Below are 5,637 nucleotides of genomic sequence, written 5' to 3'. Positions count from 1 at the left end.
CCTGCTCCACCGTCTCCTGCTAGACGTCGTGCTAATCAACCAGAGATCGATGATCCTGTTCATTACTAATTTTCTACCATTACTCATATGAACTGGGCTTATAATGAAGTGACACGTATTAACGCCCTTAGTGATTGTTTTCGCACTTTGCCACATAATGAAGTTATGGACGAGATCCGTGCCGACATGGGTAACTTTATCACATTCAAGCATAGGGTTGAGGATGCGAACCGTAAGCATGATCGAGAAGTTAATGCTAAGTTCGAGGCTCTCGAGAGCACTGTTCGTGTGTTGAAGGAAGAGTTGGATGTTGTGAAAGGGAAGTTGCGTAAGTATGAGGATCCTGATGAGACTCATGCTGGACCAGCTTATCACACCCGCTCTAAGCGAATGTGATGTGATTATTCATATTGATTATCTATTTTATCAGACTTAATGTCCTTTTTATACATACATTTTGGGTTATGTACGGCGTTTTGCCGAGGATTTTATTAAGATTTTGTTATGGGATATTTTTCATTATGTATGGATGGTTATTTTTATGACATCTATTATCATTATCATGTTTTATTTCTAATGTTGTGGCTCTTGGCATGTTATATTATGCGTAATATATGTTCATGTATGTTAGGTGCTATGTATGTTGTATGATGTTATCATAAAATATGTATGCATGTGGTGGTTATTTCTATAACAATCATAACTGTCATGTTATTACACATAGTGGTTACTGACTATTATTTTAATGGTTAATCTTTTCGTGTTCGATCTATAACTTTATGACACTAGTATTATTCTTGGTACTAACGGATGTGTTGTTCTATTTTGAAGATCATGCCTCCAAGAGAGTCCACTGAAGCGCGTATGCAACGCCTGATCAATGAAGGAATTGCTGCTGCTATGGCAGCAAATGCTAATGTTAACGCCAATGTGAACAACAACAACCAGGTGGGATGCTCCCACAAGACTTTTATGGCTGGTCGACCCCAAGAATTCAGTGGTACGGAAAGACCAATAGGGCTTACTCGTTGGTTCGAGAAGATCGAATCTATTTTCAGGGTCAGTCGGGTTCGTGAAGAGGACAAAGTTAGTTTCGCTAGTTGCACTCTCAAGGATAGTGCCTTGACATGGTGGAACAATCTGGTTAGTAGTTTGGGAAGCGATGTAGCTTATGGTTTGGCCTGGAATGATTTTAACGAAAGATTGATCACCCGCTATAGATCTCGGGGTGAGCTTAAGAAGCTAGAGGTTGAGCTCAAGAATTTGAAAATGCATGGCACCAAGTTAGATGCCTATGAACGAAGGTTTTTCGAGTTAACTTTGCTGTGTCCTAGGGTTTATGCGGATGAGGATCGCAAAATTGAGGCTTACATTGATGGTTTGTCGGAGAAGATTGAACACGGGGTTGAGTCTAGTGAACCCCAGACTATTGAGGCGGCTATGTCTATGGCCCACAAACTTAATGACAAGGTGTTGAGAAGAAGCAAGACTACAGTTGCTGAAACTAGTGAGGAGGTTGTCAAGAAGGCTGATAATGGGAAACGAAATTGGGATAACAACCGCAATCAAAACCAAAATTAGCAGAAGAAACAGCATACCTCAGGTGCTAACAACAGAAATCAGTGTGTGTGTCCTTGTTGCTATAAAGCTCATGATGGTTACTGCACAGTTACTTGTAAGAGGTGCTCCAAGCAAGGGCACATTGCTAAAGATTGTACAGTGCTTTTGCAGGGTTCTGCTACTCCCGCGGCTGGTAGTAATAATAATAATGTTGGTAATAGAGGTGGTAACGGTAATGGTAATGGGAAATCGAATAATGGAGGTAATCAAAGGGTTTGTTATGAGTGTGGGAAGCCGGGGCATTTCCGAGATGCTTGTCCCAACAAGAAGACTGCTGAAACTGCACGCGGCCGAGCGTTCAACATTAATGCTAAGGATGCGGAGGAAGATCCTAAGCTTGTTACTGGTACGTTCTCAGTCAATGATTTATCAGTTTATGTACTATTTGATTCAGGGGCTGATTTGAGTTTTGTGTCGAGTAAATTAAGTCCGAGAATCTAAAACATCGTTAACTCCCTTAGACAATACTTATGTTGTTGAAGTAGCTAATGGTAAAGAACTTACTGCTAAGATTGTACATCGTAAATGTAACATTAATCTGGGTGGTAGGGATTTTGAGATAGACTTGATACCGATTGAACTTGGTAGTTTTGATATTGTTATTGGTATGGATTGGTTATCTGCGAACCGTGCTGAGATCGTGTGTTATGATAAGGCTATTCGTATTACTGATGTGATTGGAGAGCCACTGATGGTCTTTGGAGATAAGAAATGCACACAGTTAAATCTTATTAGCTGTATGAAAGTTCGTAAACATCTCCGCAAAGGCTGTCATGCTATTCTTGCTCATGTTGTTGATCCTAGTAAGGAAGTGAAGAACGTTGGTGATGTTCACATTGTTAGGGATTTTCCCGAGGTGTTTCCCGATGACTTACCTGGCCTTCCGCCGCAACGCGCGGTAGAATTTCAAATTGATCTTGTTCCCGGCGCTGCTCCTGTAGCACGTGCTCCTTATCGTCTTGCGCCTTCCGAACTTCAAGAATTGTCGAGTCAACTCCGTGAGTTGTTAGACAAAGGTTTTATTCGTCCTAGTTCGTCCCCTTGGGGAGCTCCCGTTTTGTTTGTTAAGAAGAAAGATGGTTCTTTTCGTTTATGCATTGATTATCGTGAACTGAATAAGCTCACTGTTAAAAATCGTTATCCTCTACCGAGAATTGATGATCTGTTCGATCAGCTTCAGGGTTCTTCTATTTATTCAAAAATTGATCTTCGTTCTGGCTATCATCAGTTGCGTGTTAAAGAATCTGATGTTTCAAAAACTGCTTTTCGCACCCGTTACGGTCACTTTGAATTTCTTGTTATGCCGTTCGGATTGACAAATGCACCTGCTGTGTTCATGGACCTCATGAACCGTGTGTGTAGACCCTATCTGGACAAGTTCGTTATTGTTTTCATCGACGACATCCTTATCTACTCTAAGAGTGATGAAGAGCACGAAGAACACTTGAGGTTAGTGCTTGATTTGTTAAAGAAAGAAGAGTTGTACGCTAAGTTCTCTAAGTGTGCTTTTTGGTTAAGAGAAGTTCAGTTCCTTGGTCATATTGTTAATAAACAGGGAATACAAGTTGATCCTGCTAAAATTGAGGCAATTGAAAAGTGGGAAACCCCAAAAACTCCTACTCAGATTCGTCAGTTCTTAGGGTTGGCAGGTTACTATCAAAGGTTCATTCAGGATTTCTCTCGTATTGCGAAACCTCTGACTGCTTTAACGCATACGGGGAAGAAGTATGAGTGGAAGGATGAACAAGAGAATGCTTTTCAGATTTTGAAGAAGAAGTTGACTACCGCTCCGATTTTGTCACTACCGGAGGGTAATGATGATTTTGTTGTTTATTGTAATGCATCGCGACAAGGCTATGGTTGCGTTTTGAGGCAACGAAAGAAGGTTATTGCGTATGCGTCACGACAGTTGAAGATTCACGAACAGAACTATACAACTCATGATTTAGAGTTGGGGGCTGTTGTTTTTGCGCTTAAAATTTGGAGACACTATCTTTATGGTGTTAAACGTACTGTGTACACCGATCACAAGAGTCTTCAACATATCCTCGACCAGAAACAGTTGAACATGAGACAACGAAGATGGATTGAGACGTTGAATGATTATAATTGTGACCTTTTGTATCACCCGGGTAAGGCCAATGTTGTGGCTGATGCATTGAGTCGTAAAGAAAGGACTGAACCTCGCAGGGTTAAAGCCTTGAATATGACAATTAGATCAAACCTCGTTAGGCAGATTCTTGAGGCACAACAAGAAGCCTTAAAGGAGGAGAATTTCGTGAAGGAGAATGTAGAAAAGGTAGCTAAGAAGTTTGAAGTATGAGCTGATAGTACTAGGTATTTTGCGGGACATCTATGGGTTCCGAAATTTGGAGGTCTTCGACAACTTGTTTTGGATGAGGCTCATAAGTCTAGATACTTTATTCATCCTGGTTCAGGAAAGATGTATCAGGATCTTAAGGAGCTGTATTGGTGGCATAATTTGAAAGGTGATGTAGCTAAGTATGTGACTAAGTGTTTGACCTGTGCTAAGGTCAAAGCTGAACATCAAAAACCGTCTGGACTTTTGGTGCAACCAGAAATTCCCGAGTGGAAGTCGGAAGGTATCACTATGGATTTTATTACTAAGTTACCAAGAGTTTCGGGTGGCTATGATGCGATTTGGGTGATTGTAGATCGACTCACTAAGTCGGCTCACTTTTTGCTGATTAGGGAAACCGAGTCGATGGAGAAACTCACCCGTTTATATTTGAAAGAGATTGTTTCTAGGCATGGTGTTCCTGTGTCCATTATTTCCGACCGAGACAGTCGATTTGTGTCGAGGTTTTGGCGATCTTTACAGGAAGCCTTGGGTACTAGGTTGGATATGAGCACCACTTATCATCCTCAAACGAATGGTCAAAGTGAAAGGACCATTCGGACATTAGAAGATATGTTGCGAGCGTGCGTCATTGATTTTGGAAATGGGTGGGATAAATATTTGCCGCTAGCTGAGTTTTCTTATAATAACAGTTACCACGCAAGTATTAAAGCCGCACCATTTGAAGATTTGTACGGTAGGAAATGTAGGTCTCCTATTTGTTGGAATGAGGTAGGGGATGCTCAACTTACAGGTCCAGAGATTATTCACGAGACTACTGAGAAGATTGTTCAAATTAAAGAAAGGTTGAGAACTGCTAGAAGTTGGCAAAAGAGTTATGCCGATAAGGGAAGGAAAGATGTTGAATTTCAAGTTGGTGATCGTGTTATGTTAAAGGTTTCGCCTTGGAAGGGCGTAATCCGTTTTGGTAAAAGGGGAAAGTTAAGTCCTCGTTTCGTGGGACCTTTTGAGATCATTGAAAGAGTTGGACCGGTGGCTTATCGTTTGAAATTGCCACAAGAACTCAGTGCTGTTCACGATGTTTTCCATATTTCGAATTTAAAGAAGTGCTTGGCTGAATTTGATCAGACTATTCCTTTGGAGGAACTTCAAGTTGATAAGCAATTGCATTTTATTGAAGAGCCTGTTGAAATCATGGACCGAGAGGTTAAGACTCTTAAACAGAGCAGAATTCCTATTGTTCGGGTCAGATGGAACGCTAGACGCGGTCCCGAGTTCACTTGGGAGCGTGAAGACCAGATGAAGCAGAAATACCCGCATTTGTTCTCTGATGCCGAGTCAACCCCTGCGCCTGCTTAAATTTCGGGACGAAATTTCCGTAACGGGAAGGTACTGTCACGACCCTACTTTTTCCGTTATCTTTTTCAGTTAATTATTTAACGACCGTTAACTGTTACTGTGCCACGTCATTTCTATGATCTATATTATTATTTTTGTATTAATATATACATATATTAATTATTATGTGTTATGTGAATATTTGTATTCATATTTTAAATTTATACGTTTCTATGTCTCGCGAATTTCCATCCGGCGAATCTTTTTGGTTTTCAAACCAACGGTCGAGTTTTTGGGAAATTTAAATCCTAAATATTTTAAATATGATATTTTAAGATCATATTATTATATAGTGTATT

This window comes from Rutidosis leptorrhynchoides, chromosome 8 (genome assembly GCF_046630445.1).
Source record: "Rutidosis leptorrhynchoides isolate AG116_Rl617_1_P2 chromosome 8, CSIRO_AGI_Rlap_v1, whole genome shotgun sequence".
Classification (NCBI taxonomy): Eukaryota; Viridiplantae; Streptophyta; class Magnoliopsida; order Asterales; family Asteraceae; genus Rutidosis; species Rutidosis leptorrhynchoides.
The sequence above is the reverse complement of the archived record's forward strand: the minus strand, read 5'-3'. Positions refer to the sequence as shown.